Below are 15,131 nucleotides of genomic sequence, written 5' to 3' on the forward strand. Positions count from 1 at the left end.
TATTTGCTGAGAGGCATGTTGAGTTCATGGAATATTTTATATTTTGCCACAAGTTGCGGGAAAATTACAAACTTTTTTTTTCTTTTCACAAAGTTGTCACTAAATGATATATTGCTCACGCATGCCATGGGCATATGTGAAATGACACCCCAAAATAAATTCTGCTGCTTCTCCTGAGTACGGGGATACCACATATGTGGGACTTTTTGGGAGCCTAGCCGCGTACGGGGCCCCGAAAACCAAGCACCGCCTTCAGGCTTTCTAAGGGCGTTACAGTTTTGAAGGCCATAAAATGCCAAGATGGCACAAACCCCCCCCAAATGACCCCATTTTGGAAAGTAGACACCCCTAAATTTAGGGGTACACTAGTGAGACTAGGTAATAAATGGCGGGTGCCCTGAAACTATAAAAAAATAACTAACCAACCAGCGTCACCTGTAACAGTTATATGGTGATCAATGGTGAAAGGGTTAACTAGGGGGCAATCAGGGGGCTTTATGCGGTAGTATATGGGGGTCCCTGGCGCTATAAAAAGCTGCGGCGAACCTAAATACCTACCTGCCTAACTAGCGTCACCTGTGACACTAATACAGCGATCAGAAAAACGATCGCTTATTAGGCTGGGTTCACACTGGAGCGATGCGGGAACGCCACGAATGCGCGGCGGGTTCCCGCATCGCATGCCTCCCGGCGGCAGTTCACACTGCCCTATGCGAACTGCTGGGAGTGTCAGTGAAATGTTACTGACACCCCCAGATCAGTTCGCATATCGCAGTGCGATCTGCAAACTCGGATCGCATGGTGTGAACACCCATGCGATCCGATTCTGCTGCGGGCCAAAAAAAGGGTCCCGTGCGAATTTGCGGCGGGTGCGGCGGGTGCGGCGGGTGCGGCGAATGGCTGAACTCGAATCGCACAGAGATCGGATGTGATTTGCACTGCAGTGCGGTGCGAATCACATCCGTTCTCATAAACCGCTGCAATGTGAACCCAGCCTTAGTGACACTGGCGACGGGGGGTGATCACGGGGTTAAACCTTTATTGGGGGGGTTAGGGGGGTACCTTAGAACTAAAGGGGGCTAACCCTAACTGCCCTAACAGTTATTAGTCACAAATGACACCCGCCGGGTGATCAGGGGGTTAAACCTTTATTAGGTAATAAATGGCGGGTGCCCTGAAACTATAAAAAAATAACTAACCAACCAGCGTCACCTGTAACAGTTATATGGTGATCACAGGTGAAAGGGTTAACTAGGGGGCAATCAGGGGGCTTTATGCGGTAGTATATGGGGGTCCCTGGCGCTATAAAAAGCTGCGGCGAACCTAAATACCTACCTGCCTAACTAGCGTCACCTGTGACACTAATACGGCGATCAGAAAAATGATCGCTTATTAGGCTGGGTTCACACTGGAGCGATGCGGAAACGCCGCGAATCCACGGCGGGTTCCCGCATCGCATGCCTCCCGGCGGCAGTTCACACTGCCCTATGCGAACTGCTGGGAGTGTCAGTGAAATGTTACTGACACCCCCAGATCAGTTCGCATATCGCAGTGCGATCTGCAAACTCGGATCGCATGGTGTGAACACCCATGCGATCCGATTCTGCTGCGGGCCAAAAAAAGGGTCCCGTGCGAATTTGCGGCGGGTGCGGCGGGTGCGGCGAATGGCTGAACTCGAATCGCACAGAGATCGGATGTGATTTGCACTGCAGTGCGGTGCGAATCACATTCGTTCTCATAAACCGCTGCAATGTGAACCCAGCCTTAGTGACACTGGCGACGGGGGGTGATCACGGGGTTAAACCTTTATTGGGGGGGGTTAGGGGGGTACATTAGAACTAAAGGGGGCTAACCCTAACTGCCCTAACAGTTATTACAGTCACAAATGACACCAATGCAAAAAAAAAAAAAAAAAATTACATTGGTGTCACTGTGACTGGGGGGCAGGGGTAATTGGGGGGGTGATCGGGGGGTAAAGGGGGGGTGTGAGTGTGCCTGGCATGTTCTACTGTGTGTGTAGAGTGTTGGTGCAACTCACCGATCCGCTCTCCTCCGTGTCGGAACGAAAAATACCGACACGGAGGAGAGAATACATCACTTCCTCTCCTGTGTTTACATTACAGGAGAGGAAGTGATGTCACGGGGGATTTCCATTCGTCGAGAGCGATCGCGAGGGGGTGGCCATGAATGAATGGCCGCCCCCTCATCCCGGATCGCTCTCGAAGGAATGCCGACCGCCGCAGGCACCGGGGGGGGGCCCGATCGGGCCCCCCACCCGCGGGCAGGCAGGGACTTATATATACGCCCATATGCCTGCCCGTGCCATTCTGCCGACGTATATCGTCGTGCGGCGGTCGGCAAGTGGTTAAAGCAGACCACTGGCTGAAAAGAATGATGCCAAGATGATACCTAAAACCTGCAGGCATCGTTTTGGTATAACCCACTCAAACTCCAGCAACATACCAGTATGTTTCTGGTCCTTGTTGGGCATATATTGTAATGTTCTTTATTTCATGCAGCCTGTCGCTGAACAAAAAAAAAGAGATTGATTGGTGGGCATGCCCACCATTAAAATACCGCCCTTCATCCACCAACTTCTAATGATGGGCATACATGCATCATTTTTTTTTTTTTTTAACTGTAGTGGTGAAATCGCCTCCTACAGCACTGGAGTTACTGATTTTCATATCGTGAGAGCAAACGCTGTTGCTGTCAAGATAAATAAATCAGTGCTGATGCTGAATGGCGTACCTGAAAAGCAAACAATGGCAACAATAAAACATTAACTCCATAAAACAGCTTGATTTTTTAATGCAATCCATGCCCTTGCTCCTCCACCCCTGCCCCCATGCTTCAGCATATATGCTCTTTTTTTTTTAACTGTGGTGGTGAAATCCTCTCCTACAGCGCTGGAGTCACGGCTGCAGCTGATGCTAAGCAAATGATGTTTAACAATAAAACAAAGTAACATTACAGCATAACAGTAAGGCCGCGTACACACGGGCGGACTGTTGGCTCAACTTTGTCCGCTGAACAGTGTTTCAGCGGACAGTCCGCTCGTGTGTGGGGCTTCAGCGGACAGTTTCAGCGGACAGTTTGACGAACAAAGTTTTTCGGAAATTCTGAAAAACTGTCCGCTGAAACTTGGTTTGAGCGGACAGTCCGCCCGTGTGTAGGCCACTTTCGAAATGAGCAAACTGTTCCCGCTCGGAGGAAAGTCCGCTCATTTCGAGCGCGTGTGCAGGTAGGCGGGGCCCGCGACGGAGACGTCGCGGGCTCCGCCGCCTGGAATGGACTTAAAGGGGAACCCCAACGCCGAAAAAAATCGGCGTGGGGGTCCCCCCCAAAGTCCACAACAGACCCTTGTCCGAGCACGCTACCCGGCCGGCCAGGAAAGGGGGGCGAGCGAGCGCGCCCCCCCTCCTGAGCCGTACCAGGCCGCGTGCCCTCAACATGGGGGGTGCCTTGGGGAAGGGGGGGCCGCGCGGCCCCCCCACCCCAAAGCACCTTGTCCCCATGTTGATGAGGACAAGGGCCTCTTCCCGACAACCCTGGCCGTTGGTTGTCGGGGTCTGCGGGCGGGGGGCTTATCGGAATCCGGGAGCCCCCTTTAATAAGGGGGCCCCCGGATACCGGCCCCCCACCCTATGTGAATGAGTATGGGGTACAATGTACCCCTACCCATTCACCTGTAAAATAAAAGTACCCAAAAAAAAACAACACACGAGATAAAATATTTTATTGCACAGCTCCGGGGGTCTTCCGTCTTCGGGGGTCTTCTCGCCGGACTCCTCCGCTATCTTCTTGTAGCTCTTTTGCTAGCGGAGGAGTCCGGCTTTCTTCCTCCCCGCCGCCGGCCTCTTCTCCCGACTTCGGGGGTCTTGTCCCCCTCTTCGGTTCTTCTGCCGGGCCACCGCGCCTTCTTATAGCTCTTTTGCAGGCGGTGGCCCGGTCTTCTGTCGCCGCCGCCTTCCGTTCTTGTTCTTCTTCTTGTTCTTCTTGTTCTTCTCCAGGAGATGTTGACACGTCGCTCTCTCCGGCCGGAATGCCAGAGCCGCGCTGAGCGGCCACTTATATAGTGACAATGGGGCGGTGTCACATGGTATATGTCACATGGGTTGGTCACATGGGTTGATGTGACATGGGGACTATGACATCGTAAGGGGGCGGGGTCACCATGTGACCAACCCATGTGACATATACCATGTGACACCGCCCCATTGTCACTATATAAGTGGCCGCTCAGCGCGGCTCTGGCATTCCGGCCGGAGAGAGCGACGTGTCAACATCTCCTGGAGAAGAACAAGAAGAAGAACAAGAACGGAAGGCGGCGGCTACAGCGGCGACAGAAGACCGGGCCACCGCCTGCAAAAGAGCTATAAGAAGGCGCGGTGGCCCGGCAGAAGAACGGAAGGCGGCGACAGAAGAACGGAAGGCGGCGACAGAAGACCGGGCCACCGCCTGCAAAAGAGCTATAAGAAGGCGCGGTGGCCCGGCAGAAGAACCGAAGAGGGGGACAAGACCCCCGAAGTCGGGGAGGAAGAAAGCCGGACTCCTCCGCTAGCAAAAGAGCTACAAGAAGATAGCGGAGGAGTCCGGCGAGAAGACCCCCGGAGCTGTGCAATAAAATATTTTATCTCGTGTGTTGTTTTTTTTTGGGTACTTTTATTTTACAGGTGAATGGGTAGGGGTACATTGTACCCCATACTCATTCACATAGGGTGGGGGGCCGGTATCCGGGGGCCCCCTTATTAAAGGGGGCTCCCGGATTCCGATAAGCCCCCCGCCCGCAGACCCCGACAACCAACGGCCAGGGTTGTCGGGAAGAGGCCCTTGTCCTCATCAACATGGGGACAAGGTGCTTTGGGGTGGGGGGGCCGCGCGGCCCCCCCTTCCCCAAGGCACCCCCCATGTTGAGGGCACGCGGCCTGGTACGGCTCAGGAGGGGGGCGCGCTCGCTCGCCCCCCTTTCCTGGCCGGCCGGGTAGCGTGCTCGGTCAAGGGTCTGTTGTGGACTTTGGGGGGGACCCCCACGCCGATTTTTTTCGGCGTTGGGGTTCCCCTTTAAGTCCATTCCAGGCGGCGGAGCCCGCGACGTCTCCGTCGCGGGCCCCGCCTACCTGCACACGCGCTCGAAATGAGCGGACTGTTGCCTCGTGTGTGGGCGAGTCCGCTCATTTCAAAAGTTGCGCGGACTTAGTACGACGAACAAAGTTTGCCGTATTTGTCCGCTCAAAAAGTGCCGTGTGTGGGCGTGTTCGTTCATTCAAAAGTTTGAGCGGACTGTTTGACGAACTTAGTTTCGGCAGACAGTCCCCGCGTGTGTACGCCGCCTAAGACATACCATACCTGCAAAGCAAATACAATAAAACATAGTAAAAATAAAACATTACCGTTCTAAAATACAGGAACAATAGATATAGAACAATAGAGAGCAGAACAATAGAGCAGACAATAGAGAGCAATTGTAAGAGAGAGAACAATAGAGAGAGAAGAAAAATAAAACCACAACTTTTTTTGCCTTTTTTTTTGTGTGTTTTTTTTTTTTTTTTTGCACTTTTGTGTAAACTGTAAATGTTTCAGATTAGGGTCTCTCAAAATGTGATGGCCGTCTCATCTTTCGAGACCCTGTGTAAGTGTGCTCTAGGACTGTGCAATGCTATACCCTACACTAATACTCCACTAATGTGTGGTAGTGTTCAAAACATTCACCAATGCAAAGACCAGGTTGGTCAGGATAGGAGGGACAATAAAAGCGGGTGTCATGCCTATATCTGCATTTTCTGCAGACACGACATCTTCTTTGGGGATTCCTTTGGGTAGGGGTACCAGGGAGAACATACGGAAAATGCCTCTCATGCAGCTGGCTCACTGCATTTGGATTAGTAAGTTGGTCCACAGTTCCTCCTGAAGCTTTGTATAGCATATAAGCACTCAGCAGAGCCAATTGGAATAAATATACAGACAATTTTTATACCAGCGTCTGGCCTTATGGGCAATTGGGTACAACACCAACAACTGGTGTTTAAGGTCCACCCCTCCCATGTTAAGGTTGTATTTGTGGACACAGAGGGGTTTCTCCACAACAACAGTCACCGTCTGAATTTGGACTGTTGTGTCTGCGTGAAGGGAGGACAGAACGAAAACATTCCGATTATCCCTCCACTTCACAGCGAGCAAGTTATTACATCTCAAGCAGGCTCTCTCCCCCAGCCTAAGACCGGAATCTACAAGCCTTTGGGGTAAGCCCCAGCAATTAGATCACACGGTGCCACATGCACCAATTCCATGATCAAACAAGTGACTAAAAAGTGGCACACTTCCCAGCTCCAAATTGGGAAGACCCCAGGGGCGGACGGGTTACCGACTGAATTTTACTCCCAGCATCAGGAATTGTTGTCCCCTCATCTAGTGGCACTGTATGCCCAATTTTTGAGCTGGGAACACTCCCTGACTCTGTCTGAGGCCGTTGTTGTCTTGATTCCTAAACCGGGTAAGGATCCATTAGATTGTTCCTCCTATAGGCCAATCTCCCTCCTAAATGTCGACGCCAAGATTCTGGCGAAAATACTGGCCAATAGGTTGTCAATGGTCCTGGAGGAGGTGGTTCACCCGGATCAAACCGGATTCATGCCCAAGAAAGGAACGGACATCAATACAAGATGCCTATTTCTTAACATGTCTATGACGCACACAAACAGTGGCACACGAATCATCGCCTCATTAGACGCTGAGAAGGCGTTTGACTCAGAGTGGGTCTTTCTGTGGGAGGTACTGTAAAGTTTGGCTTTGGCCCCACATTCACCAGGTGGCTGCACATGCTGTACAGGGCACCCGTGGCCCGAATTCGGACCAATGACAGGCTATCGGAGCCCTTCGCTTTAGAGGGGCACGCGCCAGGGCTTCCCGCTGTCCCCAGCCCTGTTCGCACTGGCACTTGAACCTCTGGCGACGTTGATTCGGAGTTCGGACAGGGTGAGGGGACTAAGAGTGGGCCCCCTGGAATAAAAAATCTCCCTCTATGCGGATGACACGCTGTTGTATCTGCAAGATGCGGGCGAGACGCTGACAGCTGCATTAGAGATTTTTGAGGAGTTTGGTAGGTACTCAGGAGTAGGCATTAATTGGCCCAAATCAAGCATTTTCCCTCTGGACCCTCAGGCCCATGACCCTGACAGGACAATACCATTATGTTAGGTTGACCAATTTAGGTACTTGGGTATACAAGTTAGCAGGGATCTGACCAGCTTCACGGACCTGAACCTGCACCCAATCATGTCCCAACTCAGGTCCAGGTGGGCGTCGTGGGCCTCCCTACCACTAAATCTTATGGGTCGCATAAACTTGATAAAGATGCTGTTCCTCCCCAAGTTTATATACATTTTCCGCACAGCCCGGTCTGGATCCCTAACACCCTAATTACAGAACTGGACAAGTGCGTGGGAGCATTTATATGGGGGGTGGGGGAGACACTACGACTGGCTAGATCAACCCTGACTCTACCTGTCCGCTATGGGGGGTTGGCTCTACCTGAATTCTGGACCTATTACTGGCCATACTGGTCACAGTTAGGTGGTGGTGTGTGCTCTCCAAGACTAATGCTGCCGTATGTTTGGAGGCAGCTTTCCTTGGATCACTCCGAGAATTGGGTAACTTAATTTACAGGGGACAAAGGGCATACGACAGTCTCCCTCGCCCAACTAAGACGACCCTCCGGGCTTGGACAGGGGCTAGACAGAGACTGGACCCTTCCCCAAGACTGGTCCCCCCTTTGCCCACTATGGGGAAACCCCAACCTCCCACAGTTTAGGACAGTTCCCGAGCCACAACTTTGGGCTAGGTATGGAATTACGAAGCTGGGGGATATTATTTCGGGGGGTGCTCTGCTGCCGTTCCCATCTCTCTGGGACAAATACTAACTGCCGGGTTGGATGTACTTTCGGTGCCTTCAGCTGCGGCACGCCGCTCGAGCACAGTTCCCGACGATACCCAATCTTGCTATGAACCCTGTGGAGGAGCTGCTGATCCAGGAGGAGCTCAAGAAGCCTCTGTCTGCGCTTTATTTGGAACTGCTAAGGAGAGATGCTACTAAGATGAGAAGGCTTTGGGATAGGTGGAAGGCGGATATATCGGCCTTGGACAGGGAGGACTGGGAAGACTGCCTGAACAATAGTACCTCCATACTGGTTTCTTCCAGGGAGAAGCTAATTCAGGTTAAGTTCCTTCACAGGGTCTATTATACTACCCAAAGGCTCCACAAGGTTTACCCGCAGAGATTGCAAGACTGTCCCAGGTGTCAGAATGAGGTGGGGACTTATTTTCACCTGTTTTGGAGTTGTCCTAGGATTGATAGGTACTGGGCTGAGGTGGTCGCCTTCAACTGGATCTCCCTGCTTCCCCCGGAACTGGCGCTTCTGGGAATCCAGGGAGATGACCAGAGGGCGAGATGTACGAAGCTATTACTGTCCTATCTCTTTTTTTATGCGAAGAGGGAAATCATTCTGAAGTGGAATGCCCCCCCCCCCCCCCCACAGTCGTTTCATGGGAAAGGTCAATTAATGCAGTGCTTCCTCTCTACAGGCTAACATACCTAAATAGGAATTGCCCTAAGAAATTTACTAGGGTCTGGCAGCCATGGACGGCATAAATGAGGTTTGCAGTTAGTGGAATTGTATGCGTGATACTCAGATGGTGGTTCCTTGCTTGCCCAGTTACTGAGCGGGGGGGGGGGGGGGGTTGTATAAGGATGTGGGGTTGCATTGTAATTTCACTGCTGTATTCATCACCTGTTAATTAATTGTTGAATACCTGTACTATATGCCCTGATTTGGTCCATGTTGGACGACGTATGTATCTTGTACTGCCTATATGTCTCAATAAAGGAACATTTTAGACCCAAAAATGTTTGTTGAGGGGACTATTGCGGTACTAAATAAATCATAAAAGACTTTGTTATAAAAAATTACAAGTAATTTAATAAGGACAAAAAAATGAAATCCATCAAAACTTTCATATTGCTAAAATCATATACACCACAATTTAATAAACTACCGACAGGTAACCCCGTATGGTTTCTATTGAAGAGGGGTACAAAAAGGTTTTAAACAGATATATATGATATGAGAGTTAAAGTGAGATGAGACATTAACCTAAAACCTTAAATTACTGTAACTCTTCTGTTATGTCATTATATGATTCGCTGCTATTTGATTATTTGCAAATATTTTTATTTACTCTGTAGACTATCCTCCTGAAGAAGCGGTTCGCCGCGAAACTGGTAGAGAAAACGTTTCTGTACCCCTCTTCAATAGAAACCTTACGGGGTTACCCGTCGGTAGTTTATTAAATTGTGGTGTATATGATTATGAAAGTTTTGATGGATTTCATTTTTTTTGTCCTTATTAAATTACTTATAATTTTTTATAACAAAGTCTTTTATGATTTATTTAGTACCGCAATAGTCCCCTCAGCAAACATTTTTGGGTGTGGATATCAAGGGAGCAGCCTCAGCAACTGCCCCAATATCCTTAGAATTCCCAATTCTTGACAATTATTAATTGGGATGATGGTACTGTTATATGTATTATGTATATTTTGTATTTGAGGCTATACTCAGTCTATGGCTAAAGGAACATTTTAAACGTTAATAAAAAAAAAAATGTGGCACACTTGTGTAATAATTGTCCACATACAGCCCCTTTCTGAATAAGGGTGCCACCAAGCCCCACACAATCTTTCCAGCGCTCCCTATGTAAACTGGGCAGCTCTACAGAACTATCTCTTCCCTTGTAAGCTATAAAACTATATGTATAGCCTGTTGCCTGTTACAGAGCTTATACAGCTTGACCCCATATCTGGCACACTTGCTGGGAAGATACTGTTTGAATGACAAGTGGACAGAAAACTGTATCAGGGACAACTTGTATCAGCAGACAAGTTGATCAGGAGTAAACAAGGCTGCAAATTGCTGTTTGAAGTGGTTAACGAGGGGCCGGATTTTGTAGAGCCGATCGTATTCAGGGTCACCCCGAGGATGACAGAGTTCATTGTCATTGAAATGCATGAACTGCACGATCTGCTCGTATCATGTCCTGGTCATGGAGGCAGAGAACAAGGGCATATAGTGAATTGGATCAGTGGACCAATATGACCGCAACTCACTTTTTTTTTTGTTTTGCCCATGAGGCCCAGGAAAGTCTTAAATTCAGAGACCCTAATCTCTGGCAAGGGTCAACTGGGGATTAGTGGCGATTAATTGACCAGCATACAAATTGCTTTGGTCCACAATTGATCTATTGAGATCTTCAGTGAAAAACAGCAAATAAAGATCAAGTGAGGTAAAATCAACAGTTTCCACCAGAATTCCGGGTTGGCCAGTGAATGGGGGAAGTACGGGTGCTGCAGAAGTGGAGGGCTTCCAATTCGGATTGGCAAATGCAGCAGGAAGGGCACTATGGGCTTGACGGGCCTGTCTTTGTCTTCTTGGTGGCTGCGGGACACTGGTTGTGCTAGCCACCTCACCAGCTTGGACTCGCCACGTCACCAAGTGTTAGTGCAGTGCTGGATGTACGACCAGGATGTACTAGGCCGCTGGTGCTTGCCAGTTCACCAGAAGGATGAGCAGCACTAGTACTGGCTCTCTGCTCCATATGAGAGCCTGATGTTCCTTGCACCTCAACAACAGCAGAAGAACGGGGTCGGGTACGCCTGACCTTGGCAGGGACACCTACTCCGTTGTCAGAGCTATCTTTTAGCCCTTGTACACACGGTCGGAGATTCCGACAACCAAATCCGTCGGAATTTGTCCGTCGGATTTTGTCCGACGGATCTTGTCCGAAACTGTTGCATACACACGGTCAGACAAAGTTGTCGGAAAATCCAACCGTTCAGAACGTGATGACGTAATTTCATTACGATGGGACTACGTTCAGGCTAGTAGCCAATAGCTTTGCTGTAGGAATTTGATCTGAGCATGCGTGGCACTTTGTCCGATCGGAATTCTCTACACATGATCGGAGTATGTCCGATCAGAGCATTTTGTCGGAAAATATTTCCGGCAAGTTGGAAAATTTGGTCCGACGGAAACAGTCTGATGCAGAACACACAAAGTCGGAATATCCAACAAAACGCTCCGATCGGACACATTCCGTCGGAATCTCCGATCGTGTGTACAAGGGCTAAGGGTGCTGCTGCTGTCTACGGGTTCATATTCTGAGCCTAAATCTGACAGATGGGTGAGTTCCTCTTCACTCTCATCTTTAATGCCCAGAAACGTGTAGGCCTATTCACTAGTGTACAATCTAAATTTACCCCCCGCCCAAAAGCACCTTGCCTACATGTTGATGGGGACAAGGGCCTCTTCCCGACAACCCTTGCCTGGTGGTTGTCGGTGTCTGCGGGCAGGGGGGCTTATCGAAATCTAGAAGCTTTAAAAAGGGGGCCCCCCTATGTGAATGAGTATGGGGTACGTTGTACCCCTACCCATTCACTAAAAAAAAAGTAGTGTAGTGTTAAAAAATACAGTAGACCGTTTTTGACAAGTCTTCTTTGTCTGGTGTTCTTCTTTCTCTGCCACCACTCCCACTGACGACCCTCCTCCGATGCTGCGTCCTGCTGATCTTTTAGCCCCGATGTCCTGCATTTCTTAAACAATGATGGGGGCGTGGCAAACGGATTACGTCATCCAGAGACCACGCCCCCTTGTGACATCACCGACCAGGGCATGATGGGTCAGTGACTTCACAAGGGGCGTGGTCTCTGGATGTTGTAAGGTGCAAGGTGCTTTGGGGTGGGAGGCGCAGAGCCCCTCCTGCCCCAAAGCACCCATCCCCCATGTTGAGGGCATGCGGCCTGATATGGTTCAGGAGGGGGGCGCTCGCTCGTCCCCTGCCTTTCCTGACCTTCCAGGCTGTATGCTCAGATAAGGGTCTGGTATGGATTTTGGGGGGCCCCCGTGCCATTTTTTTTAAACTTTTGGTGTATGGGGGTACCCTCTGAATCCATACTAGACCCAAGGAAAAATGGAGGAAAATAAAATGATAAAATACCGTAGAACGTGGGAAAAGTGGAGAATATTTAAAAAGACGAAGCATTATACCCAAGCATTATTGGAATAAAGAGTAGTGGGTATGGGGAAGGTCAACAGATGGGGCGAAGATGGAAGGGTGGGCGTGGAAAAATCTAACAAAATAAGGAGTTAAATAAAGAGATAAGGTAGTAAGAATAAGATGGCAATGATAACCAAGTATTGGTTCTTTTTTTCTGTTTCCCCTTTTCCCTATACATGTATGGTTTTCTCTTTTTAATGGAAAATATTAAACTGAATAAAGCTTATAAAGGAAAAAAAAAAAAAAAAAGAGATTGGGAAAAGAAAACGAAACTTTTGCCACAATGATGCTAAGAACACAGGATAAGATTCAGACAGTCAATCTGATTAGAATCCATAAAAAACAAATCTTACTGAGTGGTAAGAAAAAAAATAAAAATAAAAAAAAAGACCCAAGGGCCTGGTATGGACCTTGGGGGGGGGGGGGGGGGGATACCCAACACTGTTTTATTTTTATTTTTTTCACGATTACGATTTACCGTATATACTCGAGTATAGGCCGACCCGAGTATAAGCCGAGGCCCCCAATTTACCCCCAAAAAACTGGGAAACCTATTGACTCGTGTATAAGCCGAGGGTGAGATATGCCTGTCCATCCCTGTGTGTGTGTGTCCATCCATCCATCCATCCCTGTGTGTGTGTCCATCCGTGTGTGTGTGTGTGTGTGTGTGTGAGGCCTTGTGTGTCCAGCCTACCTGTGTCCCCAGCCTCCGTCCGGTCCCGAGCCTCCGTCCGGTCCCGTCCCGTCCCGAGCCGAGCCTCCGTCCGGTCCGGTCCCGTCCCGTCCCGAGACTCCGTCCGGTCCCGTCCCGTCCCGAGCCGAGCCGAGCCTCCGTCCGGTCCCGTCCCAGGATCACCGCTCTTCGTCGGCGCCCATTTTCCTGTTCAAATGCCGCGCCTCCCTGTCTGTGATAGGCGGAACACAATTTCCCAGCAGTCTGTGTTCCGCCTATCACGGCCATCCTTTCATCCTCGTCCGTAGTACGAGGATGAGCGGATGTCCGTGATAGGCGGAACACAGGCTGCTGGGAAATTCAGTGTTCCGCCTATCACAGGCGAAGGCGGAGCCGGAGGCGCGGCTTTTGAATTAGAATAGAATGGCCGCTGTCTGTCTGCTCGACACGCTGATCGAGCAGGCAGACAGCGATGACTCGAGTATAAGCCGAGGGGGGCACTTTCAGCCTCAAAAAAGAGGCTGAAAATCTCGGCTTATACTCGAGTATATACGGTACATTACATTTTTGAGAGGGAAGCCAATTGACAGCTGATGATTTATCGGTTGTTAAGGACACGGCGGCTGACTTCCCGTCCCCTTCCTTAGCAACCAGCTATATACAGTGTAAAAAAAAATATGCAAATCGCGGCAAAAACGCATGTCCAAAAACGCGGCAAGCACCGCAAAAAGCACTGCAGAAACGTGCAAAACCAATAGATATGAATCAAGCCATTATGCAAAAAACAAATCTCAGTGCAAATGAAACTGTGCATACAAGAAACGAGTCTGCTCTAAAACAATTCCTCGTTTTTCAGGACGATGTCCTTGGAAATTAATGTGCTTGGTGCAAATTGCATTTAACCACTTGCCCACTGGGCACTTAAAGCCCCTTGCTAACCAGACCAATTTTCAGCTTTCAGTGCTCCCACATTTTGAATGACAATTACTCATGCAACACTATACCCATATGAAATTTTTGTCCTTTTTTTCACACAATTAAAGCTTTCTTTTGTTAGTATTTGATCACCTCTGGGTTTTTTATTGTTTGCGCTATAAATTAAAAAAGGCTGAAAATTTTGTTTAAAAAAAAAAATTTTTTTTTTCTTTGTTCCTGCTATAAAAAAATTTAAATGAGTAATTTTTCTTCAGAAATTTTGCCCAAAATTCATACTGCTACATATCTTTGGTAAAAATAACCAAAATCATTGTAAATTATTTGGTCTGTGAAAGTTATAGCGTCTACAAGCTATGGAACCAATCATTGAAAATTTATCACACCTGATGTACTGATGGCCTATCTCATTTCTTGAGACCCTAACAAGCCAGGATAGTACAAATACCTCCCAAATTACACCTTTTTTTTTTAGGAAGTAGACAGTCCAAGGAAATTTAGTAAGAGGCATGGTGAGTTTGAAGTAATTTTTTCCCACCATTCTCTGCAAAACTAAGATTTAATTTTTTTTTCTTTCACAAAATTGTCATATTAACAAGTTATTTCTCACACACAGCATATACATACCACAAATTACACCCCAAAACAAAATTCTGCTACTCCTCCTGAGTATGGCGATACAACATGTGTCAGACTTTTACACAGCCTGGTCACATACAGAGGCCCAACATTCAGAGGGAGCACCATCCGGTGTTCTAGAAGCACCGAATAGGGACCAGGGAAGAGGAGAATCTGGGCTGCTCTGTGCAAATCCACTGCAGCATGTTTGTGTATTTTTATTGAAAAAAAAATAGACTTTACACTCACTTTAATATATATAATATCATAAGGATACTGAATATCAAAATCTTACAAATATCACAACTTTTTAACAGCTCCATCCACAGCTAATAATCATATTGTAATATCGTTTTTAAATGGTTTTGGCAAAATGTATATCTGAAAGTATTTTAAAAGCACCAGATAGCAACTCCACCAAAAACTGCAAAATTCCAAAGACATGCTGGTAGGTTAATTGGCTTCTGTCCAAAATTGGCCCTAGTATATGAATGTGAGTTGGGGACCTTGGATTGTGGGCTCCTTGAGGACAGGGACCGATTTGAGTGTGTGATGTATGTATGGAGTGCTACATAAATTGACTGCGCTATATGGGTGCCTTAAATAACAATATAGTAGATGAGAATCTTAATGAGACACAATGTACAGGGATAGGGACAATTGTAGACGCTCCCACACTCCCTCAGATTTAACTGGATGGACTGGCGTCTTTATTCAACCTTACTATGTAACTATGTAACTGCTGTACTAATAATCCGATTGTAGTACAGAAATCTCCCCTGCTGTGCTGTGTTCGGACA

The 15,131-nt window shown here is 48.4% G+C and overlaps 1 protein-coding gene across 3 annotated transcripts in view; it reads left to right on the plus strand.

Annotated features, from left to right (window-relative positions):
* Positions 1-15,131, plus strand: part of ERMARD (ER membrane associated RNA degradation) — a 148,604-nt gene that overhangs the window by 94,466 nt on the left and 39,007 nt on the right. The gene's annotated exons all lie outside the window — the stretch shown is intronic.

This window comes from Lithobates pipiens, unplaced genomic scaffold (assembly GCF_037356315.1).
Source record: "Lithobates pipiens isolate NorthernLeopardFrog02 unplaced genomic scaffold, aLitPip1_a1.2 Scaffold_18, whole genome shotgun sequence".
Lineage (NCBI taxonomy): Eukaryota > Metazoa > Chordata > Amphibia > Anura > Ranidae > Lithobates > Lithobates pipiens.